The sequence below is a fragment of the Trachemys scripta genome, chromosome 4, assembly GCF_013100865.1.
Source record: "Trachemys scripta elegans isolate TJP31775 chromosome 4, CAS_Tse_1.0, whole genome shotgun sequence".
Lineage (NCBI taxonomy): Eukaryota > Metazoa > Chordata > Testudines > Emydidae > Trachemys > Trachemys scripta.
Window position 1 is genome coordinate 4,671,475 of NC_048301.1, and position 26,763 is coordinate 4,698,237.

At 42.1% G+C, this 26,763-nt stretch overlaps 1 protein-coding gene across 2 annotated transcripts in view; it reads right to left on the reverse strand.

Annotated features, from left to right (window-relative positions):
* The window catches only part of MDGA2 (MAM domain containing glycosylphosphatidylinositol anchor 2), a 619,444-nt gene that overhangs the window by 48,631 nt on the left and 544,050 nt on the right, over nucleotides 1–26,763 (reverse strand). The gene's annotated exons all lie outside the window — the stretch shown is intronic.

Below are 26,763 nucleotides of genomic sequence, written 5' to 3' on the forward strand. Positions count from 1 at the left end.
CCTGCCTTTCCTATGCATCAAACTCCTCATTGCATTCTTTGTTGTAGCACATCTGCTCCTATCAAACATCACATACAGGTCTTTCAGAGTAACATGAAAGCAACCAAGCATTTTCAGTTTTTCATCTTAAAAAGTTTCTAACACATCAGGGAAAAAACTAAGGGCCAGAGTTTTAAAAGAAATTAGTTGCCTAAAACTGCAGATAGGTGTGTAGATGCTTTTGAAAATCCCACTAGCACCTCTTTGCATCTTTAGGTACCTAGATACCTTTGAAATTCTGGCCTTAAGTTCTAGATTCAACTGAGAGAATCAATTAGGTTTAAGAATGTTTAAAATGTGCCCTCTTTTAAATGCTGTTCAGCTGATGCACTCAAAGGTCCCAAATTTGTGAGTACTTATAGTCCTTGATGTCCATTCACAGTGTGGCTGCATCCTGAAAAGAGACTATGTATGAAGGCACCTTTGTGCCTGGTAGACCTGCTCCCAATAAGTATTTAGAATCACACCAGCCGACTGCAGTGAGAAAAGTAAGTGCTTTCGCCTAGAACTGCTTGGAAATTTTCTGATGAAACTCAGTTTTGTTGGAAAGTTCCAATCTGATAGAGTCAAATGTTCTGCTGAATCTATTACAGACATGAAAAAACGTTCTGCAAAACACAGGCAAGTTTCCCTGCCTCGCTCCCAGCTCCAGGGGATTGAGTGGAACGAACCAGGTGCTCTGCCTTCTCACTTCCCCCTAAGCTCCAGGGGATGGACAATGCCTCTCCAGCTCCTGGAGCTGTGGGGGTGGCATGGAGGTAGAGCGCCTGAGGGCAGCTGAAAATTTCTGTTTCTGGTCTCCCGAAACGGAGTTTTTCCTGAAACCCCTTTCCGTGAATATTTTGCCTTTTTAACGCTTTGTCCCTGCTTCAGGATGAAACCTTTATTCAAAAACATGAACATTTTTGAGGAAATGGATTCCCTCTTTTAGGCCAGCACTCCTTACTCCTTTTCTGCTTGCAGAGCTCTCAGCCATGGCAGAGTGAGCTGAGGTCCACTCCTCCTCGTCAAGGGTATTGGTCCTTCAGGCCTAGCCAGGTGCCCCTCTGCATCCCCATTCACGGCAATGAGGTTGCCCATGTGTCACCTGGGGCAGAACTGAAGATAATGAGAAGGTACAGGAGTAACACAGCACAGTATGGCTCCCAGTGCTTTACCACTTTGTCGCTGAGTAAGAAGGGAATCACCCAGCTTGACTCTCAGAGCTCAGACTGAGTTTGCAGAGTCGGCCATTAGAAGGAAATGTCGTTTAGTTGTACAGTGAGCACATTTGACATGGAAATCATTGAGAGACAATTACATGACCCCAGGATGTCATACTTCACAGTAGAATTACACCATAAGTCAACAGGAGTTGAGGACTCTCGGCACTGCATAGGAACAGACTCCACAATTATTAACAGCCCTAGTCACCTCAGAAAGGATGGATGGATTGAAAAGAACAATGAAATGTCAATATGAAGCAAATAAGGAGCAGTTGTGTATATTTACACTTCATAGAGTGTACAGGATTTTCAACATCTAAATCAATAAACTGTCATTTTCAATGCACTTGACCAAGAGATGAAAAATCTAATTAGAGAGAAAGTTTAACAAATACTGAATGCCACATTATTTCCTTCATGCTTTAAGTGGTTTATTAATGACCAAAAACACTCAAAGTGTATGCATTTTGGGTAGCAAAGTTATTGGATATTTCAATATTACCTAAAGATACACTGGCTTATTACAGGTATTCTCTCCAAGCTATCAAGAACAAATCATTAAATATTTACTATACATCCCAAAGGAACTCTGCAGGTCCTATGCTGTTATAATGAGATGTTCTACTCAACTGATTCTGCTTGGCAGGTGCATTGATGTCATTAATTATTACAAACTTGCTATTATAGAACTTCATGTTTATTAAAAACAACACCCCCCTTTTTTCAGATTTTTAATTCAAATCTGTCAGAAAAGGGTATACTGAAATAGTTGGGGAAATAAGCTGCTAACGCATCGCATTTGATGCCAGCAAATGATGCGAAAAGCAAAATTAAAACATTGACTGGAAGGTTTATATCTGCCTCCACGGAAAAGAAAGCAGGACTGGTCTATTATTAAACATACAGCACAAACCCACCTCAGGTAAAAATACGGTTGAGAAACCAACAAAATGTAAGAATGTTCTAAAGGAAGGATGGGACGTCATTAGCGTTCTCTGCCTCCATTGAAGACAGTGAGGGTATTACATTAGCTTCTGAGAGAACTGTGGTAGGCCAATGCTGAGCACTTTGGAAAACCTCATGCTAAGGTTCTGACCTTGCTGATGTTTTGGCTTCAGTGGAACTGTTCACAAGTTAAGGTATGCACCTGTGAAATGTGTGTGTGTGGGAATAAAAACAATGGTGGTCAATTAAGAAAAAGCTGGAAGGAGAGAGAGCTGGAACGGTTTAAAACAAAGTATACATAAAAGGACCAGTATTGCCTATGAAAGATCAAAGTTCTGCTGTTTATTAAAAATGGTGTGTGTGCAGTATATGGCACTCTATTTGTTAAAATACATCCTCTTACTACAATGCTCTCCACTTAAAAGGTAGCTTTGAAATGGGCCGTGCAGTAGGCTGCTGCAGGAGAAAGATTATTTATGTCATTGCAATACCCAGAAGTCCATTAATACACGATCTGTTCATTCGTGGGGGTCTGTCAGTAGAAACAAGCAGCTAAGGCAGGGTACCGCAGCAAAAGCAGCAATTTCATAGCCGCTTATGACAAACGACTACCGGAGAAAGGCTGGTTTTAAACTGCAGCCGTGAAGAGACATAGTCTAATTATTCCTTTCCTGTGCCTGGATCAGATAGGTAAAAAGGGTATTTCGCACTCAACATTGATTTATTATATATTCCAGTAAGGGCAAACTGAAATTAACCATTATACGGAAACGTCTTTCTCTGCATGTGTAACTTATTTAAGCAGAATGGGGCAATGCAGCTCTTTGTTTGTAATTAGTCTCAGTAGGCTACTGCCGCATTAACACCACCACTCAGAACTTTGCAGAAAAGACTCAAGTTGTCTTGAATTGCCAGGAATTGATCTGAATCAGTCTCTACTTGCTAGGACGGGACCGAGCACGTGCACAGTCACAAAACTGTTGACTTTATGACTGTCAGAGTGGTAGAAAAGGAGGAAAATGAGTGGGATTTAGGGCTGGAAAGAATTTAGGGCTGGATGGGACACGTGCAAACTGTAGTTCAGCAAAGTGGACAGTTCTACAAATTTGTCATTGTTACTGTTTATACTGTCGATTCAAAGCTTACCATAAAAACCTTTGAGTGCCCACTGCATAGCCATTCTTCCTCTGAGGTAAGGTATTTAAAATATCGCTCTGATACAGGAGGAAATTACACGTCTGCTCTCCTTGATGTCTTACTTCTAGGCTACCTAAGGGCTACAAAGGCATGCAAATCTCTGACTAGAGGGATACATGGGGAACAATTATTTAATTGTTTAATTCCATTTTAATTTAAGCAGAGCAAGGTGTAGCATGAATCAATGGCTGGAAGTTGACAATTGACATATTCTGACTGCAAATAAGGTAAATTTTTGACAGTTAGGGTGATTAACCGTTGGGATAATTTACCAAGGGTCTTGGTGGATTCTCCATCATTGACCATTTTTAAATCAAGATGGAAGTTTTTCTAAAAGATCTGCTGTAGGAATTATTTGGGGGAAGTTCTCTGGCCTGTGTTATCCAGGTGGTCAGACTGGACATCACAGTGATCCCTTTTGGCCTTGAAATCTATTAATCTCATTTTAAGCTTGTGACGGTCCCACTCACAAGTGCTGAATGAGGGCTGCTTGCTCAGCAGCTTACAGGTTCGAGCCCTGTACAGAAAGTGGTATTAACCTTCCACCCTCCTGAGCATGGAAATAATAAAAACTTCAAAGATCAAATATTAATAAAATGTCAACTAAGTACCAATGGGCCTACGTGTTTGTACAATGCCTAGTATTCTGGGGCTTGGGTCCATGAATGGGATTCCTAGGCCACCACAATAAGTAAATAATTATAACTATATGACAAAATATGTGACATTATATTGTATCTTTAAAAAGATCATATGAGCATCTTTAATACAAAATTACAAATTGACAGATGTCTGCTAGATGTCGGCTCTTCTGGTGTTAGCTACTACATCACCGATGAGAGCCAATGAAATGAACTATGAAAGCCAAGGCACTCATTGCATAACAGATATTCAGTCTCTTAACTCTCTCCCCAGTTTGGATCCCCATGAACATAAATATAGCATGAATATCTGATATATTCAAGTTTTGCAGAATGCGTTATTTTGCGATCACACAGCTTACAAAGGAAACATTTGCATACATCAGCATTTATGCCACTCGGAGAATTTTTCCTTCTGTTGTTTGTATTGTACATGTTGTTATGCCACATGTACCTCTTCTATTCACGGCTCAAACAAACCCTTAATTCAAAAGTATGAATGATCCAGGCTAAATGTGAGTAGGGCAATATGCTGGATAAACTGCACATCACTTATATGCCATGTTGAGTGGGAGGGGCAAGAAAGCAGCACATACCCCTGTAGAACTCAACACCGATTACACTCGCGGCTAAATTCCGACCTACATCAAATGCTCATAACATAGGTGATTTAGTAGTATGAGAAAATAGAGTGGAAACAAATACAAAGGACACGGGGACGTTTAATATTCCCTGAATAATGCATAATACGCTGTGTACCTTCGCAATCTGTCAGGAAACTTTACATAATAATGAATAAACCTTGTCTCAAGTAGACGGTGCTGTCCTTGAGAGCGAAGCAACAAGAGTGCCGCAGAGAAGATGTTAAGGGTAATTATAACAAGATTTAGGGCTTCATTTGCAAAGCAGGGCATGGGGAATTCAGCCCTATGACTCTTATTCATCAAAATGGGAATCTCACGGACAGATGCATTGAGAGCTCTTACAGAGTTTAGGTCAGCATTACTGATACTGGTACCCTGCATGCAAATCAGAACTCGCGTTCTAACTTCTAACCAAGCTTTAAGCAAACCTTTCAGAGACCAAATAAAACGGTTAGACTGTACGCTCTTAGACATGGGGGCAGTCTTTTTGTTACATGTGTATACAATGTCTATCACAATGGGGCCCCAATCCTTCAGCAGTACACATAATAATAAAAACTCCTGGTGGCATGTTTCAATTCTTCACATTCTTTCAGCTTCAACTTTTTGGGGTTCTTCATTTTGATCGCCTTACATAGGTCACCAGTTCTATCATGCTGCACATGTATTCCTGAGACTCTCGCTGTCTGAAATCCTTGTCAGTCACTCACTTTGTTCCACCCAGGCTGTCTTAGGGCTACTAGCCATTTCACTTGTATTCAGCCAGATAGAATCATAGCACTGTCGGGCTGGAAGGGACCTCAAGAAGTCCTCTAGTCCATCCCCCTATGCTGAGGCCGTACCAAGTAAACGGAGACTATCCCTGACAGATTTTTGTCTAGCCTGTTCTTAAACATTTCCATTGCAAGGATTCGACAGCCTCCCTTGATAACTTATTCCATTGCTTAACTATCCTTATAGTGAGAACTTGCTTCTAATATCTGAGCTTCTTTGCTACAAATTAAGCTGATTCCTTCTTGTCCTTTCTTCAGTAGGCATAGAGAACAATTGATCAGCCTCCTCTTTAAAACAGCTATTAAGATTTTTGAAGACTATGATCTGGTCTCCCCTTCAGCCTTCTTTTCTAAGTTTTTAAAACCTTTCTTCATAGGTCATGTTTTCTAAACAGCAGCTAGGTTTGCTCTGTAAGACGGAAGCTTCCTTCACTGGAGTTGCATGTATAACATTCACTGTACCATGGGCTGCTGGAGTATTCATATGTTGGTCTGATAACTGGATAATCACCACAGGGCTTATCTCTACAAAGTAACATCTGAGAAAGGATCTAGGCAGCAATGATCTTTTGGATATTTGTAGACTGTTCTATTTTCCTCCTTCAACAATACTTATCAGATGTATACATATTAACTCTTCTAGCCTTTCCGCAAAATTCAGCCCTTTCTGCTTCCTTGTCACTTCTGTTAGGAATGCAGGAATTGCCATTATCCATATAAAGTGACTTAGGCCCAGATTTATAAAGGCATTTAGTCTTTGCTCTCGCTCAGCGTTGCAATACCTAACTGACTTAGGAGCCTCAATGTCCTTGGAAATCAATGGGAATTTGTGGAGAATGTTAGGTAATGAGTTGAGTTACTGTCATGGTCTGCACAGGGGTCTGGGAAGTAAAGCCTGTGGTCGAACACAAGACAGGGATTTAATGTCTGAAAACTCTGTAATGGCCCATTTTGTGGCTAGGAGCATGTTCGTTCAATTCCAGCAGTTGTGCAAGGACTGGTGGAAGGGAGAGGTGAGGCTTACTGGACCTGGCTGAAGGGCTCTCAATAGACCAGAGACTAGCCCACCAGGAAGGTGGCATTAAGACCAAGTTTGGAGGATGTAGGAACCAGCAGCCTCTGAGAAAAAAGTCTGAGCTGGCATCTGTAGTAAGACTTCCCTGCTTGAGAGGGTAAAAAAAAAAGGCACTACTTGAAGAACAATAAATGAGTTAATTCAGTGGTTCACATGTAAGTAATAAAGCAAGATTTTGTTAACCAGGACCGGAGTGAACTGTGGTGACTGGGTTTTCCTGCAGTGATCTTCAAAGGGCACCTGCTGCATCTATCAGCAAGCCCCCTGCTCCTGGGGACGCGGTCTTTGGAATAAGGTGAAAGATTGAGGGATGACATGAGGTCAAATTTCCAAATGTGAAGCTCAGTGGGGGAAGCAGTTTTGTGTGTGTGGGACGTAGGAAACCCGGGATTTTTAAAATAAGGCTTGGCTCCTAATCAGTGAGGCATTGCAACCCTGAAACAATACCTAAATACCTTTACAGCTTAAATTTCATTGACTTTCAAAGAGACCTAGGGTACATTAAAAAGCACCTAAATAATTGTAGAAACCAATCTTCCCAACTTTCCATGAGACTTAGGCTCCTAAGATTTTGAAATGTAGAGAGTTCCCTAAAGGTGCAGGTAGGCACCGTTAGATGCCTAACTCCCATTGATTTCAACCTAACTTGTTTAGGTGCTTTTGAAACATCCCTCTAGGCACATATCTGCATCTTTACGAGCCTAAATACCTTTGAACACCTGGCCCTAAGTGGATTTGAAAATGGTACCCCCAGCCTATTGTTCTGTTCCTGTCAGATGAGTCAGAGATAGGAGCAAGAAGCTCCACAACTGACTGTTATGGAGTATCCTGTCCAAAGGGGGAGTATCTTCTGATCCTCTCACTATGCCCAGTTGTTGTTCTTCTCTAAATGCCATCCTTCCATGTGGTGTCTATAATCAAATTCCAGATATGGCTGTGCCAGAGCCATAAACAGAGGGAATTTATCTCCCACTGATGTCTTTGGTATCCCAGGATGTCATCAAATACTGAATGTAAGAGTCTCAGTATGTGGCCCTTTGTGTGGACAAAGTACAACACAGTCTGTAATTAGGTGATCACATACCATTTCCCACACACAATCTAGCATCATACTTCTTTTTCCTCACAACCACAGATATGCATGAGTATACTCTGTGAACCATTCCATGTCTGCCAGACAGAGTACATGTGAAGCTGTAACCAAATAAGGCAAGGGCTCCTGCTCTACCTGCGTTGTTTCTTGAATACTGCGAGCATCTCAAAAAAGATATATTGGAATTGGAAAAGGTTCGGAAAAAGGCAACAAAAATTATTAGGGGTATAGAACAGCTTCCGTATGAGGAGACATTAATAAGACTGGGACTTTTCAGCTTGGAAAAGAGACGGCTAAAGGGGGATATGATTGAGGTCTATAAAATCATGTCTGGTGTGGAGAAAGTAGATAAGGAAGTGTTGTTTACTACTTCTCATAACACAAGAACTAGGGGTCACCAAATGAAATTAATAGGCAGCAGGTTTAAAATAAATAAAAGGAAGTATTTCTTCACACAACGCACAGTCAACCTGTGGAACTCCTTTCCAGAGGATGTTCTGAAGGCTAAGACCATAACAGGATTAAAAAAAGAACTAGATAAGTTCATGGAGGATAGGTCTATCAATGGCTATTAGCCAAGATGGGCAGGGATGGTGTCCCTACCTCTGTTTGCCAGAAACTGGGAATGGGCGACAGGGGATGGATCACTTGATGATTCCCTGTTCTGTTCCTTCCCGCTGGGGCACCTGGCACTGGCCACTGTTGGAAGACAGGAGACTGGGCTAGATGGACCTTTGGTCTGACCCAGTACGACCGTTCTTATGTCTCACTAATTTCATACCACACAATATTAATATTCACAGTGAACGAGGCAAGGGCTCCTACTAATCAAGATTCTTTATAGGTCCTATATCTGGCAGAACTGGCAGTCATGGATGTTAAGATGGAGACCAAGTACCCCATAGATTGGAATGCAGATCATGATCCAATCAGTATATTTGATTGACTTTAAGTTGCACGTGACGAGGCAGCAGAGTTAATACAATTCAGAAAGAGAGAGACCACAGGATTCATTTGCCTGCACATCCTCATCTATTTACAAATCGAGATGTAAGATCTAGATTCATTTTATTTGGCCTGGACAGTGCTTTTATAAAATGGAGCAACGGTAATATATCAGAAGAGAAGCAGCTCTGTAAGCCCATTTACTGGTATGAGAAGTGTAAAAGGAGATTGTCACAATTCAGGGCAACTGCACCTGTATTTTCACCTCCATGGTCCAGCAAGGGCATCCCCTCTAGGCTGCCAGATCCTCCGCTGTCTCCTCTCTTGAGTGGAGATACGTATCTTTCTCTCTCGTCCCTGACTGGGGTATTCCCAGGCTGCACAGATCCCTGCCTACACTGTGAATTCCCTAGCAAAATAGAACTGCCTAAGCAGGACTGCTTTACTTTCCCCCCTCACAGATGGTAAACAGTGTCATTGCCACAGTTAATTTACCACACAGCTTCTTATAAACAAGCATGTTTATTCTGAAGTAAAAAGCATTACGGACATAAGAACATAAGAATGACCAGACTGGGTCAGACCAAAGGTTCATTTAGCTCAATATTCTATCTTCCAACAATGGCCAGTGTCGGGTGCCCCAGAGGGAATGAACAGAACAGGGAATCATCAAGTGATCCATCTCCTGTCACCCATTCCCAGCTTCTGACAAAATGAGGCTAGGGACACCATTCCTGCCCATCCTGGCTAATAGCCATCAAACATATTAAAACAATACAAGAACCTACACGCCTGCTAATAAGCCTACCAGAGATCACCCTCTCACCTCCACAATGGCTCTGGCCAGTGTCAGTCCTTCCAACCCTTCCCTAAGGTTTGGGGTTCTCCCCTTGGACAGATGGTCCCGTCCATTTGCTGCATCAGAAAGAAGGCCCTGAGTCAGTTTAAACTCAAGCTATTTATCCAGAAGACCTTTCTCTGTCTGACAGTCAGCTTCTGGAAAACCCAGTTTGAACTAGTCTAGGTGAGCTCCCCAAGGAGATGTTACCTCTCTGGATGTGTTACACCCTGAGTGAATTTGTCTAATCATCTCCCACTGTTCTTAGTTCCTGGAGGAGCTTCAGTTACCCTCCCCCATGGGATTACATAAAATCCCTGGCCAGCAATGATACTTAAACCTAAAACAGTATAGTATCTCAAAGACATCGCATGGAATTGCCATATTTGTCACAGAAATCACACTGATTTTATTTCTGCTTTAATTATTGTTGTTCTCTGTCTTGGCAAAAGAAGCTTTTTATATTTAGAGTGCAAAAGACTTGCATAAAAGTCAAAGGAAAAATAGGGATAAAACGTAAAAGCAATCTTTTCATTGAAGAAGAAAACAACTGTCCCACAAAAGCAAACTACTTGCTGTTAAAGGAAAGTCCTCCATTCTGAACTTGCAATCTTGATAAATCCAAGAGGGGACTAAAAATTGGATTCTGGAGTGGAGAACATTAGATAATTTGTAACAGTAAAGAATCCATCTCTTTCTTGGGACAGACAATAGAGCAGGGGTCGGTGACCTTTCAGAAGTGGTGTGCCGAGTCATCATTTATTCACTCTAATTTAAGGTTCCGCGTGCCAGTAATACATTTTAACGTTTTTAGAAGATCTCTTTCTATAAGTTTATAATATATAACTAAATATAATATATATATAATATATAACTGTATGTAAAGTAAATAAGGTTTTTAAAATGTTTAAGAAGCTTCATTTAAAATTAAATTAAAATGCAGAGCCCCCCGGACCTGTGGCCAGGACCCGGGCAGTGTGAGTGCCACTGAAAATCAGCTTGCGTGCCGCCTTTCGCACGCGTGCCATAGGTTGCCTACTCCTGCAATAGAGGAATTGTACATTGGTAGCCTTATCTGGCTCATACAAATGGTGTTGGGTCACAATTTTGAATATTTGTAATATCATCGCTATGCTGCTAGATGCATGAACCAATGATTGCTGGGTTTCCAATGTATACGTGTTTTGCTATTAGTTATCTGTTTCTTACAGTCATTTGCTGAGGCTAATAACTTCCTAGAGTTGGGACTCTTTTATTACACTTAATTTTGGGGGGGTGGAGGGGGAAAATCTTCGAATAATTCTTGTCTTGATAAGCTAGTAATTTGGGATAAAAATTTTAAAGAGCCTAATCCACTTAGGAACCTAATTTCAATGGGAATTCTGGATATTAAGCAGTGGCATAAACACATTATCCACTGAGTCCAGAAATATCTTATTCAGAGATATGTAATAAGTAGTAATCATTGAGCTGCCTGTAAGATTCTGTCAGTGTCAAGAGTGGAAATAGGCCTGTTAATTAACAATACAAGCCTTGATGTGGACAGCTGGTTAGCCATGCTAGACACATCCACACTGCCACATTCATTCAAGGAAGGCAAGCATCTGAATCCAGAATAAAATCCAGACCTATTTTAATGGCAAATATTAAAAGCAAATGTATTGTAATGAGTGTCATATACTGCGTCTACTAGGAGCTTTGACAATTAGTTCAGCTACAGTAGTAAACATAACTGATTCCCGGTACTTGGATCCCTTTGCATGCATGAGGCTCTGCGTATGGGACATATCAACTAGTAATGACATCAACCAGCCATTTGTTTTAATGCAAGAAGATATGATGGAAAAGATAAAAATAAAAATCCCTCTGAACTCTGAGGGGAATATAGGGGGATGGATCAGCATTGATCTTATAGAATAAAATTGTCACAAGTGCCTAAGTGCCATTTTCAAAAGGCTCATAGGAGCCCAAGTGACTTTTGAAAACGCGATTAATGTTCCTCAATCAGTTAGACACTTTTGAAAATTTTATCCTAGGCTTGACTTTCAATTGAATTTGGCCCATAACTGACTTAATGCTTCTGAAAGCTCTGTCCATAGTTACTTATTCATCAGCCAGGTAGGTTAACTAATTTTCAAAGCACAGAGCAGACACAGTAGATAGCCTCTGTGTAATATGTTTCAGAGTGGTAGCCATGTTATTCTGTATCAGCAAAAAGAACAGGAGTACTTGTGACACCTTAGGGTACGTCTTCACTTACCGGAGGGTCCGGCGGCAGGCAATCGATGTTCTGGGATCGATTTATCGCGTCTGGTTAAGACGTAATAAATCGATCCCGGATCGATCCCGGAAGTGCTCGCCGTCGATGCCCGTACTCCAGCTCGGCGAGAGGAGTACGCGGCATCGACGGGGGAGCCTCCCTGCCGCGTCTGGACCTGCAGAAAGTTCGGACTAAGGTACTTCGAATTCAGCTATGTTATTAACGTAGCTGAATTTGCGTACCTTAGTCCGAAGTGGGGGCTTAGTGGGGACCAGGCCTTAGAGACTGAAAAATTTATTTGAGCATAAGCTTTCGTGGGCTAAAACCCACGATGCATCCAATGAAGTGGGTTTTAGCCCATGAAAGCTTATGCTCAAATAAATTTGTTAGTCTCTAAGGTGCCACAAGTACTCTATGTAATATGTTTACGTTAATGTCAAGTAACTTTCACATAGGTGCAAGAGTCTATCCATGCCGAGCTCATTGGCACGATCTGGGTGAAAGGATGCGGGGAAGGAGGGAAGATTAATCTAATGTTTCTGAAACTCAACAGAAGTTGGGTTCCAATTGTGTTTTGGATAAAAGTTTTAAAAGGAGGCTTCTTATTTCATCCAGATCAGTTTGCCCAACCTACATCCAGCTGAAATTCATTTAAGGAGCTCTGCTTATGTCCTAAACTGCAAGAAGAGCAACTCTAATAGCTTATGAACACTAGCAAAGCTTTGAGAAGTGGAATCACCCTACGGGCATTTATTAATTATAATTATCCTGTAGTTAACATCTAGTTACCTTTACATAGCCTACCAAAGCATACACAATTCCAAAGCAAGGCAACTTTGTACTGACATCTTTTTGCAGTTATCTTTTAATGTTTAGAAATTTTAGGTCACTGGTGTGAAGGAAAAAGGGTAGAACAGCTTCCTGACATCAGCGAAAGTGTAGTGTAAACACCTGGCAACACTTTATTATGATGTCCTGAAAACACCTTCTCCCTGTCGTTGATGAAAAGCCGTTTATTCTTTGACTGTTTGCTAAGAAATATACTGGCACTCCGCCCTCTAAAAGGTTTCAACCAGTAGTGTTTTTTTGACAAATTAATCCCATGGGACATTTAAATATTGATTATATCACATGAACGGTTATGTTTATATAGACTAAATGCTTCCTTAATCCAGCGTACTTGGCCTATTGATTGCACCCACAAATCGTCCGCATTGACTCAGATAAATTAGGCAAACATGTCTTTAGTTAATGAGGGCTAATCGAAATGAATGTATTGCATCATTCCTATACGTATCTGTGGCAGCATTTAGTGATTTAGTTAAAATCAATACATTAATAAATAATAAATAAATAATAGTAATAAATAATAAAAATAAATAGATATGTAGCAATCCCATTTTTTTCCCTCAATAAAACAAAAACTGCGAATGAGTTCTTCCTTGCTAAATACTTAGTTATATGCATGCTCTAAAGGGAATGGCCTTGCATACACTATGCATCTAATCTGATTTACAGTTAGCAGGCTGTTACATTTCATTAACAATCTTGTTCAATATCATCTATCATTGGTGTCTCACTTTCAACATAAAGCTCTCCAAGTTAACATAAGGTTATTATACTGCCCCATTACATTTCAAAGAAAAACCAAATGCACAAATACAGAATTGGGGATAGCTGGCTTGGCAGCAGCACTGCTTAGGAGGATGTGGGAGTTGTGGTGAATCAAAACCGCAACATGAGTCCGAAATGTGATGCTGTTGCAAAAACTGCAAATGCCATTGTAGGTTGTATTACCAGAGGCATAGCATGGAAGCCACGAGAGGTGATGGCACTCCAGTTGCATAGAGTGGTGCCATGTCCGATTTTGGTCACCGCTGTATAGAAAGGCTGTAGAGAAACAGGAAAGGATCCAGAGGCGAGTGACAAAGATCATCAAAGGCCGGGCTTAAATTCTTATAGGCCATTTCCTGGAACCCACCACATACCCTATTTCCAAGGCAGGCACTGGGGCTTCAGCCCAGTGGGAGGTGTGCTGGGCCTCAAGGCTTCAGCTGCAGGGCCCCGTGGACCCCTGAAACTCTCTCTAGAGGGCCACAGACCTCCAATTGAGAACTGCAACACTAGCAGGCTGTCACCCTGGATTTGAGGGATGTGAGTACCCCAGAATGTGATCAAGCCAATTGCAACCATTGGATGTGCATTCAGCCACCATGAATTAATAAAATAGAACAGCACATAGTTAAGGGTTAATTGGAAAGCAGGCTTTTAGATTCAAGGTCAAAATCTAGCAAGCAGTTTCTGTTATCAGAATGGAAGGAGGGGAGAGAAAAGTAAGTAACTGAGACTGAGAAAAGATGAGTGGATGGAAACCTTGAGTCTAGACGCCTCTGATATTAGAAGTTTATTGAAAGTTAGGAAAAGGGATGATCCAGTAGGGGTCATTATGACCTATGTGTTTTGTAGAAGTTAGTTATAAAAAGGACTAGCTATAGAATGTACTTTGGAGCAGTCCTCTGAAGCCAGCTTGAGAGATGTTTTTCCTGACACCTTTTCTCCTCAGTGGGTGAGCAACTGGCCATTGCAAACCTGCTGTTAATTACGCAATACCGTTCTAGAGTTTAGGTAAATATCTGGGATGTTCTAAACCTATTGCTTATGTCTGTGTGTGCTTATATCTAATAAACTCCAGTTTTAGATAGAGCACACTTACTTGCATTCATCTTTTATCAGACAGAATCACTGTGTTCCCATTGATTTATTCCTGACACCACCAGGAGTGAAATAGTTAAGTTGCCCCTGCTGTGGGTTCTGAAAACCCCGGGTAACAAGGTTGGAGTAAAGGTTTGAAAATATTTATGGAAGCTCTGCTCTGACCACCTCTGGCTGAATTTAAGCCCTGATCAAAGGGACGGAATGCAAGCCATACAAGCAAAGGTAGAAGGAACTGAGTATGTTTCGTTTGGAAACGAGGAGATTAAGGGGGGACATAGTAGCGGTCTTCAAATAGTTGAAAGGCTGCCATAAAAATGGTGGAGAAAAGTTTTACTATCTTGGCACAGAGGGCAGGAAAAGAAGCAATGGGTTCAAACTGGTGGAGAGACGCGGCCGGCAGAGCGGCTGGCAGAGAGGTGTGGCACGCGGCTAGCAGGGCAGCTTGCAGAGAGGGCCAGAGCAGAGCCCCGCAGAGATTCGCGGCAATCTGTTGTTGGGGCGACGAGCGAGTGCCCGAACAGTGGAGTGTGTGAGGTGCCTCCACACATACACTCCTTCACTCCTGGGAGGTGAACTCTGTGGATGAACCTCTGAACTCTGGGGCTGCACTGGCCAAGGACAGCAACTGTGAGTGGGGTGCAGAGAAAGGATGGGCATGTGAAAGGGACTTTTGGGTTGCTGGACTTAAGAACCTGAAGGGAAAAGGACACTGTCCAGCTTATTTGGGAGTGGGTCTTTTCCTCGTGGTTTATGTTCATAAACCCTAGCTGCGGTGTTTTCCTAAATTAATGCTGCATTACTTCCCTCCTTTTATTAAAAGTTTTTACTACACTCAAACTCTGTGCTTGCAAGAGGGGAAATATTGCCTCTCAGAGGTGCCGGGAGTAATTGTCCCAGGTCACTGGGTGAGGGCTTGAGCCGGTTTTGTGTTGTATTGTTGAAAAGGAACCACTAGATGCTGAACCCGGCCCTTGTTGCTGCTGGCTCCATCTGGCAGAAGGGTTACATTTTTAAATTAAATCTCAGGAAAACTTCCTAACTATAAGAACAGTAGGACAATGGAACAGACCCCTGGGGAGCTTGTGGAAGCTCCTTCACCGGAGGTTTTCAAAAGGAGGCTGGATAGCCATCTGCCTTGGGTGGTTTAAACACAACAAATCCCACATCTTGGCAGGGAGTTAGCTTAGATGACCTTTGCGGTCCCTTCTAACCCTATGGTTCTATGACTCCATGGGACCAAAATAATCCAAAGTGATGAATTCCTGTAATGTGGATGAAAAGAACGAAAGCAGAGCTGCTCTGAATCCTTTGCCATCATCCCTAGTTTTTTTTGCTGTTGTCTTAGTTTTCACTTTACGTGATGTGATATAGCCATTTATGACATTTCAATTGTATCACATTTTCCGATGCAATCACTGGAACTGTCACTCAGCTCTGGTTTAGATGTTTAATTTAGTCTTTGGTCCCAGTTCATTTCGCAAGAGTAGTGGTTCAGCCTTTGTGCGTCAAGAAAATTCAGTCCCAAGGGCCAAATTCAGCCCTGGTATAAGCAACCTCAATTCCGCTGACGTTGTTGGAGTTGTGCCCATTTGTTCAAAGACTAAAGCTTGAGCCAATTCTCATGAGTGGATTTTGACATAGGTGTATTACAAACACTGCTAGAGGATGATTTTGGGGGTGTAAGGAAGAGAGGCATCTGGGCAGTCCAGTATCCTTCTGCCTATCCAGCCAGTACTGACTAGCCAGTAACTATCCACACTAGAATCCACATGCCTTCTCCTGCTCCTACCCATAGATGCTTTGCAGAAAGGGTATCAGTAGCAGACACACATGGACATGACAGCTGTCCTGCAGAATTCCCCCACACGGCACAGAATAGCTGCTATGCGGAGCTCTGCTTTGCACAGAGGAGATGAATGTGATTAGATGGTGGAGAAATCGGAATAAGGCAGATATCAACCCAATGTGGCATGTTCCCACTGAGCACTGTCGCCACCAATGAGGTAGTAAATTATTGTAAATCACTGCTCCTTGGAGTAGCAGCAACTCTTCTTCCCTTGTTTTTATAGACCATGGACCTGTGGGGTTTCCATCCCCAGTCCTGCAGCTCTGCAGGCTTCCGTGAGGGAGTTATGCAAGGGACTGGGAGTGGGTCAGGATATGTGTTCCTGACCTTTCACACGAGAAGGAAAAGATTTGTCCCTCAACGCTTAGCCAAAACAACCAGGAAATAACTGAATAAAAAATTACGGATCTTAACTCTAATCCTAACTTTACAGCAAGTATTAAATACATTAATGCAAATGATGACTCTCAGAAATAGAACTGTAGCAATCAGCAAAGGTATGGCAATATAGACATATTGTGCCAGAAACTAAAATTACATCTCTGTCAGTGATGGATAAAATGTACTGCAATAGCATCACTAGGACTGAACACCAGAAAAAATATAAATAAGGAGATTCAATGAAGTTTAGACAGGAGACCTCCACACTTAGTTGAGGAAAATATTTAATAAAGTAGTGTATGTGTATGTGTATGTGTATGCACTAGACTCCTACATTTGTCTCTAAGGAAATTGTGTCAATCTGTACCCTTACGTTCACCTCTTTTACAAGATTATGATACATTTTCTACAAAGTATGCCTTGTGAGATCATTTGAAAACTCATAATTTGCTGATCAATATTGTCCTGGTAAAATATTGTGTGGGGCAACATTGTATGTAAAGTTATAACTTTCTACTGTATAACATTACTAAGACATGTTCCAAGTTTAAAAAACCAGGCACAAACCAGTTCTTCAATAACAAAAGGCAAACTGATGTCTCAGACAGATGTCAACAAAATCAAATGGACTGTCACCTGGTTGGTGGCATTCTTTGGCAAGAAAAAAGGTGAGAGAGAAATCTACATTTTGGCCAAGAGACAGCTGTAAGTTCCCATCCCTCCAGATCGTCTGTCTCCTGAACCTCAGCTGGAGGTGATTTTCAAAGAAAAAGAACAATAAGAAAGGGTAACAGACACCCCAAAAGACTCCTCCCCTTTCTCTCTGCCAATGGCATCAAGAACACCTGAAAGACAAGAACATTAACACTCAACTGTGGGAGGAGTTTTGACTGAAACAAATCCAACCAGTAAGTCTGCTAAAGCATGTGGTGAGAGAAACCTTTGCTTTAAATTCATTTAGTTGTTAAGTTAGATATTAATTGTGTTTTACGTTTTATTTTCTTGCAACCAATTCTGACTTTTGCAGCTCAGCACTTGTAATCACCTAAAATCTATCTTTCTGTAGTTAATACTTGTTTTACTGTTTTACCTAAACCAGCGTGTTTGGCTTGAAATGGTGGGAAAATCCATTTGGGATAACGAGATTTGTGCATATCATTTCCTATTAATAAATGATGGACCTTTGTTAGCTGGGATTGTCGAGGAGAGGCTGGGCAGTACAAGACGTACATTTCTGGGGGAAGTCTGGGACAGGGAGTTTGCTGGTGTTGCCCTGCAGTGTAGTTCCTGGGTGGCTGGCGATGGCACTCATACAGTAGAGCTGGGAGTGATTTACATGCTGGAGGCTGTCTGTGAGCAGACCAGGAGTGGTTGCTTTCACAGTGAAGCAGTGTAAAAGGCACTCCAGGTTAGAGAATTGAGGAGACACAGCTGTTCAACAGTCCAATTTGTGCCATGGGTAATGTCACAGAAATGTCAATTTAGGGTTAGATTGTTCATTTTGAGGAAGCTGCCCAAGGGTCATAATGAGTCAGAGAGAGACCTCTGAAGTGCAATTGCTTTCCATATACTACAAACCTTTCTGCATGGGCCCCGCTCTGCTGGCCAGTAGGGGGTGGTAGTGCTAGAGCTCTGCTCACTCCCTATCTACCGTCTCCAGGGAGGAAGTAAACGGCCACTTCACCTAGTCATTCCAGAGAAGAAGGACTGTCCCATGGCTCAAGTGCTTGCCTGGGACTCAACTTCCTGCTCTGCCACTGTCTTCCTGTGTGACCCTGGGCAAGTCCCACAGGGGAAGAATTTCAAACACACCTGGGTATATATAGGCACCCAACTCCCACTGGAAGTCACTGGAGGAAGAGCATCTACTTCCCACCCATGCTTTTGAAAATCACCCTTACCTTCAAAATGAGGATAATGAACCTGTCCTAGCTCCCGGGCGATCGTGAAGATAACTGTATTTCATGATGTGAAGTGCTCAGATACAATAACAATGGGGGATATATAAGCACCTACAACGTAGGTTAGCCCCATTTACCTTTATGTGCTCAGACCCAAGGTCTGTGCAGGAATAGTTCTTATGCTCTCTTGCATGGGTGTCTAGTTCCCATGTAGCCCTTAGTAACTTTTAAAACCTGTTTGCAGAAATAATTCTAGCACTCTTTGCAACGAAATAAAGCCAAGCTCTAATGAAACTGAAAGAAATAAAATGAACACCAAAAATACATAATCTTCATTCCGCTATCCTAGTTCTCCTCCCAATCTACGCAATAAGCAAGGATTGAGTGAGGGTTTACACTACATGTTATGTCATTTGTAGTCAGTAAAATTACATTTTTTATATTATTTGCTTCATTAGACAAATAGTTTCACATTCTCAGCATCATCCTTAGTTATTCTGCATTTCTTGTGGCAAATAAAAACCCATCAGCAATTATTTTTCTAGTGGTTAGACTCATAGATGTGCACCGCCCTGGAAGCCATCTGAGGCTAGTTTTGTGCTCATGCAACAAGGACAAAATCTGGTGTTGGTTCATCTCAGCAAAGACCGAGGCACTGTACATACCAATGAATGACCCAGCCATCTCATGGGTTGCCTGAATTGTACCATTCTCTCTGGAAAAATCTGGAGAATGACAGGTAGTGTGTCCCCATCACTGCTAAACTAATTGATTTTATTATGATTTCTAAACGCTATTCATGAACCACCACTCTTTCATACTGAATAACTGCAGTGACAAGTTAATGACGATCGTAGCAATCAAGACGACAACAGAAAGCCCTTTTAAGTATCATAGAGTAGTGCTTTAATACTCAGTCAATACTGTAAATAAACAAGGTTTTCTTAGTAAATGAAATGGAAAACCCAGACTGCATTACAAGCAACCTTCATGAGTCTCTTGCATAAATCTATCACTGAGTAATAAGGCAATTAGATGATGCTGAGGTGCATTTCCATGGAAAGTTCATGCCATTGTTGCCTATGTTGCTTTCATCAGATAATGCCATTTAACAAAAATTAGGTCAATTCTCAGACATGAATGTTTTCCCTAACCCATTGTTGAAACACTGCAGACAGTTACGGTACACAAGAGTAAGGGAAATCTCGACCAGGTTCATTAATGAAGTTCTCAAAGTGTGAATGTGTTTTTGTTAAGAAAGCACAGAGGCAGTTCATTCCTGGTTTGTTTACTAGTGAATGATGATATGATTTTTATTCATTTAAAAAATGGATACATTTAAGTGAGAGGATGAAATGGTTTCTGTAAACAAAAGAACAGATCAAATGGCCCCATTCAGTGGCCAGGAAGCAATGCCGTCCATTAGGGAAAAACTCACCATCAATCCAGTGTCTCATCATTTGTATAATACATGTTATTTAAGGTAAGCACTTATCCGCTAGCACTGGCTGTGTGCTGTAACACTCGTTATGCTGTCCCCACAGCTAGAAGCTTGGGGGGAATGTGTGATTAAGGGATTACAAAGTGAGGTTGGTCTTAAAAAAACAGCCAACATAAACTTGACCACCATCTGCCCATCTCCTGCCATAGCTAAAATGTTATTGGGATCTTCTAAAAATATTGTCAACCCTCTTGGTCACAGCTATGGCAAATGCAGCTACCGACAGATCAACAGTGGCTCACTGCTCCAGCACAATTGTGAGAAGTTTTGACCATCTCAGCCCCATTTAAAGGTAAGACTATTATTACTGTTCTTGAAGAGTGCCTAGAAGCCCTAACCGAGACTGGGGGGGGGGGGGGGCATTGTGCAAGGTGATGTACAAACACGTAGTAAGAGAAACTCCCAGCCCCCAAGAGCTTACAGTCTAAAGCTCCCATCCTGCCCAGAAATACACACGAGCCGGCAATGGAACTAGTCATCGCTTCATAGGCCTTGTCTACAATGACGGGAGCAGGTAGGGTATGTGGAGCTACACGCCACAGTAAAAGGCTGGTGGGGGGAGGCAGAAGAGAAAGGATCTGGCAAGGGGGAGCTAAAAAAGAGCAGTGTAGATGTGGGAAGCACTGCTTGGGTTTTGAGTGACCCATGTGCATACCGTAAGGTTCTGGCGTGTCTTTACTCACTTAAGCTGTGCCTCACTGTCTACAGTGCTATTTATATCTCTGCTAGGTGGGCTTGCAGTGTCTGTACTCTACAGACCTACCCATAGAGTTAAAGCCAGAAGGGACAAGCAGATTATCCCGTCTGACCTCCTGTATAACACAGGCCCTTAAATTTCACCAGTTACCTCTGTATTGAGCCCAGTAATGTGTATTCAGGAGAATGACTACCTATGTGACAGAAGGCTTACAGGATCAGCTGGAAGGCTGTGAATCCATTATTGCTAATTGGGCAAGCAATATTCTTGTTTGGAAGGCAGCTTTTTATAGATGTCCTAGTTATTAGCAGGGTTATATTAGTTCTAGGCAGACATCAAAAGAGTTAGGAGCTTCAGTTCATAAAAACATCCAGGAGTTTAAAAGTTTATCCAAATATCTTGGGTCTTAGAAACCAGGCCACGTATCTCATGAGATCAGGCTCTCTTTAGAGATTGCCACAGCTTCTTGGGTTTTGGCCAGTAGAGACTTGCTGAGTGAAAAATCACCTTCCCCTTGATGTAGTATTTCCATTTCTGGCCAAAACAAGCAATGCAAAGAATATTTTAATACAGCCAACAACAAATTTTAAGCGCACTTTTACACACCAGTGAAAGATAAAATGTTTGTCTGTCTCTGGTTTTATTTAAACTCTTTGTCCACCCACCATGCAGTCCCCAGCCTCTCTAAAAATACAGTAAAAGTTCAGTAGAGAGGCATAAATCACATTTAGACTTGTCCTCGGCTCCTCTCCTAATTGCACCAATAACTTGTCTGAATAAAAATTAATAAAGAATATAAGAACAACCATACTGGGTCAGACCAATGGTCCATCTAGCCCGGTATTCTGTCTTCCGACAGTGGCCAATGCCAGGTTCTTCAGAGGGAATGAACACAGCAGGTAATCAAATGATCCATCGCCTGTCATCCACTTCCAACTTTTGGCAAACAGAGGCTAGGGACATTCAGAGCATAGGGTTGCACCCCTGCCCATCCTGGCTAATAGCCATTGATGGACCTATTGTCCAAGGAACTTATGTAGGTCTTTTCTGAATCCTGTTATAGTTTTGGCCTTCACAACATCCCCTGGCAAAGAGTTCCACAGGTTGACTGTGCATTGTGTGAAGAAGTACTCTGTTTTGTTAATTTCAAAAGAAGAAGTACTCTGCTTATTAATTTCATTGGGTGACCTCTAGTTCGTGTGTTATGTGAAGGAGTAAATAGCATTTCCTTATTCACTTTTCCCAAAACACTCAAGATATTAGAGATCTGTATCATATCCGTCCTTAATCGTCTCTTTTCCAAGCTGAAAAGTCCCAGTCTTGTTAATCTCTCTTCCTATGAAAGCTGTTTCATACCCCTAATCATTTTTGTTGCCCTTCTCTGTACCTTTTAAACAAGCTGCAGTTAAAAAACAAAACAAAACAAAAAAGATGAAGAAGAAAAGAAACAAACATCTCATTGGCAGCACAAGAGGAAACATGTAAAACCATTTTGCACATCTTCACACATTCACATCCAGTTCAGTGTGTTCAGGTTTGTCGGAAGCCGTAAGACACTTAGCAGCTGTAAAGGCAGCAGGAGGACAAGGCTCTGACGTTCACCAAGTAGCTTTTGTACTGTGACTAATGCAGCATTTCTTTTACCGCAGAGGCAAATGTTCCCAAGTATCTGGATGTGAGTAAAAAGGCACTGGATACAACCAGCGATTAATTGCTTCTTGCTCACATGGAGTTCTTAAACAGCCCTTGTTATTTTCCTCCTATGCAGCTTTACCAGAGGTGAGGAAAAGTGAGTGTTCTAAAGACCTTTCAAATATTTTTTTTTTGACAGGGAGCTATTTTTTGAAAGTTGAAAACCTTCTTTAACTTTCCTGAGGCAGCTTCCTCTCACACTGCCCGGCAGTGGCATGGCTCAGCGAGATCCTGGGGAGGGGAAAAGATTGAGGTGCCACAGAGCTGGCACTGGAGATGGCAGCATACAAACCGCGCATAAGCATTCTCCTTTCTAACTCTCTGCGTGCACCTGTTCCCTTTAGAGTGAGTGTCATTCCCACCTCAGAAACACAGCTTAATAAGCTCCTTTGGGGTTGTTTTAAATAACTGTGGTGCCACCCCACATTTGGGAGTAGAAGAGACCTACCAACCCCCAGCAACCCCTACCAACCTCCTCCTGTTCCTCCTGCTTGTCAAACGTTCACTCACACGAAGCCTGATCCAAGCCCACGGAAATCAGTGAGAACCTTCCTGTTGACGTCAATGGGTTTCGGATCAGGCCCATACTATCTGTAAGCATTCTGTGAGGTATTGCTTTCTGCACATGAGAACACTGCTGGAAGAGAAGCGTGCATTGGCTAGTCACTATATACTGCATTACTTCATCTTAAATCTCACACCTCGCAAATCTACCTGTCTACTGATGAACGTCTCCCTTCATCCTATCTACTCTCTCAGCCTATCTTTCTGACATCTCTTTGTGGGTGTCCAGTCATCATCTTCATGGCCAAAACTGGGCTCTTGCTTTTTTTGAAATATCCCTATCCTCTCCCCTTTTCTCCATCACTGTGGAGACCACCACTATCATCCCAGCCACTTAGGTCTCTAATCTATGTGTTATCTTTGACTTGGTCCTCATACTGGACCTACATATTCCAACCATTCACAAAACCAGCTAGTGTTTCTTACTCGCCTTCTCTAAAATCCAGGCTTTCCTCTCTGCCCACTCAGCCAGAACTCTTGTCGAAGCCCTCGTCACGTCAAACCTTGATTACCACAGCCTCCTTTTTTCTGGCCTGGGGACCACCAGATCCTGGAGTATTTTCTGGGTTTTGGATACAACCTGGATCAGAAACCACAGGGGTATTTTCAAGCTTCCCGATTACAAACCTGCCCCACCCTGCCTGTGCTTCTCAACCCCCTTTTTCAACTCTTCACCATCCCCCAACTCACTCACCATTAAGAGTCTTCAGAGAAATGAGCCCCTCAGCCATCCATCCTCTCCCTGGCAGGAGCTGTCCATTCCTCAGAATTGACACCTCTGGGAAGATTACCACCCATGTGGCTCCTTCCCTCTGTCTCATCCCAGCCCTCTGCAGACTCCCAGGAAGCTTTCTGCAGTGAATGGTAGCTGGTCTGACAGGCATGCACATGAGGATTGAGCCTGCACCGTTCACGTCCATAGTAAATTACACATAGCTCTGCCTGTTATTAGGGTTGCCTAACATTTCCCATTATAAGACCCTGTTTTTAGTTGCTTGCAACTTTGGCAAACATCAACAGTTTGGGCTGAGGCTAATTTTTAATTTCAGCAAAAATGGGTCAGCTGTTTCCAAGACTGAGGACGGGGAAAAGAAAGTCGTTTTCCCCCATGTTAAAAATTTCTTTGAAAAGCTCTAGCGCTTCCATGCTTCGGAGAATGGATTGGCTATGTGGTCAAGGAGGAGGCTTTGTGGCAGGAACTTACAATTTGCCATCCTTTTGAAAATCTGCCCACATTCGGTACTAAGTTATAAGCCTTTGAAAAATTACAGTTCACACATGCTCAGCAGAGACTTTAAATGCCGGGTTTAGCAGCTACATTCCCCACAGATTCCATCTGCAATGGGCATGCTCCTGCCGAGAGCTAAGCAGGACTTTCTCCTCTAATTGCAACTCTGGGCTGCTCTGAGCTGTGCTGGGTCCGGGCACCTGACCTGAGAGCCGGGAGATTGTGACAGAGAGGTGGAAGCTGCCTGATTTGACTGCAGAGGGGACAAGAGCCAGATATGCAGGTGGGGAAGGGGGAGCAGATTGGGACAAAGAGCCAGGGGTGAGGGGCAGGGAGACTGAGACAAGCTAGCCACAGAGACTGTGGGTTGGGAAATGTGTGTGTGTGTGGGGGGGAACTGGGAGTAGGTAGATGAAGAGAGGAGACTGATAATTGGATGAGTAGCCTTGGGTCACGCTGGAACTGGCCTGGCAAGGACACGGGATTGGGAACCAGTGAGGCAGGGGAAGGAGGTTCATAGAATCATAGAAGATCCGGGTTGGAAGAGACCTCAGGAAGTCATCTACTTCAAACCCTGCTCAAAGCAGGACCAATCCCCAACTTGAGGGAGGTTGAGGGAGAGGAGACAGATCTGACCAGGAGATGGGGTGTGGGGAGAGAACACCACAGACATCTTTAATACTGGCGTTTCCTAACTTTTCAGTGCTTGGCTTTTCATCGTAAAAATGTTCTTTTTATGCAGGTTTGTTGTGTGTGTAACATATCTATATTTATTCAAATATTTTAGTGGAATAAACCTGTTACAATCTGCATTTTAATTATGTTCTGTAGGATTCAGTGCTGTGCTGCCTGACTTGTAGGCATCCTTATAAACACACTCTTAGCCATCTCCACAAAAGAGGATGCTATATCTGTTAATGTTGGACTTTTCATTATGTTGACTCGTCTTTTAATATAGTAGTTATTTTTTTGCCATCTTTCAGGTTGCAGAGCATGGTGAATATGAGGCACACAGCACTTACTTTTCCTGCGTCTCTGTCATAACATGCATTGTGAGCTATTGACACAACATTTATGCTTATTCTGAATTTTAAAAGGTTTCTTGAGCTATTTCCCTGTCAGTTTCCATGGGTGAATGTTCATGGACTTTGGGAACAACTATATGAAATCAATGCTAAGAATGAACCCATAGTTGTTGCCCAAAGAGAAAATTTGTACATTTGCAATGATAACAAATGATATAAAAAATCAGTGCCTGGAATTTAAAAATCTTTTTAGCAACTAACATTAGGCAATTTGGATCTGATCCCTGAGAAAATATCTGTGTCCTTCTGGACTGTGTTCACTGCTGGGTGAAGAAGATATTAGCTTCCCACCTTTCTTGCTCTTGAAGTCACTGTACTGTACTTTTATTTTCCTAACAATTGCAGCTATCCCAAGACTGGAGTAACCCCTGTGCATGACCCCATGATCTAAAGAAGGTTATGCCCCAACCTAACCTGTGAATATAAAAGAGTTTGTATCTCAGCTACACAGATCACTGGACGGGGGCTTGAATGTGCTATCATGGAAATCTATGTACTGCAGCTCGGAGCATAATACATTAGAAGCAAGAGGGAGACCAAGGACAGGGTAGGTCCATTACTCAATGAGGGGGAAAAAACAATAACAAAGAAAATGTGGAAATGGTAGAAGCGCTAAATTACATTTTTGTTTAAGTTTTCACCAAAAAAGTGTAGTAGCGATTGGATGTCTAACATAGTGAATGCCAGTGAAAATGAAGTAGGATCAGAGGCTAAAATAGGGAAAGAACAAGTTAAAAATTACATAGACAAGTTAAATGTCTTCAAATCACCAGGGCCTGATGAAATACATCCTAGAATACTCAAGGAACTGACTGAGGAGATATCTGAGCTATTAACGATTATCTTCAAAAAGTCATGGGAGATGGGAGAGATTCCAGAGGATTGGAAAAGGGCAAATATAGTGCCCATCTATAAAAAGGGAAATAAGGACAACTCAGGGAATTACAGAACAGTCATCTTAACTTCAGTGCCCAGAAAGAGAATGGGGCAAATAATTAAGAAATCAATTTGCAGAGACCTAGAAGATAATAAGGTGATAAGTAACAGTCTGCAGGGATTTGTCAAGAACAAATCATGTCAAACCAACCAAAGAGCTTTCTTTCTTTTATGTTGACTGGTCTTTTAATATAGTAGTTATTTTTTTGCCATCTTTTAAGTTGCAGTTTTGCCATCTTTTAAGTTTCTAACAAGCCTTGTGGATGTGGGGAAGTGGTAGATGTGGTATATCTTGACTTTAGTAAGGCTTTTGATATGGTTTTGCATAACCTTCTCATAAACAAACTAGGGAAATGCAACCTAGATGGAGCTACTATAAGGTGGGTGCATAAGTGGTTGGAAAACCATTCCCAGAGAGTAGTTATCAGTGGTTCACAGTCAAGCTGGAAGGGCATATCAAGTGGGCTACCACAGGGATCACTTCTGGGTCCAGTTCTGTTCAATATCTTCATCAGTGATTTAGATAATGGCATAGAGAGTAGACTTATAAAGCTTGTGGATG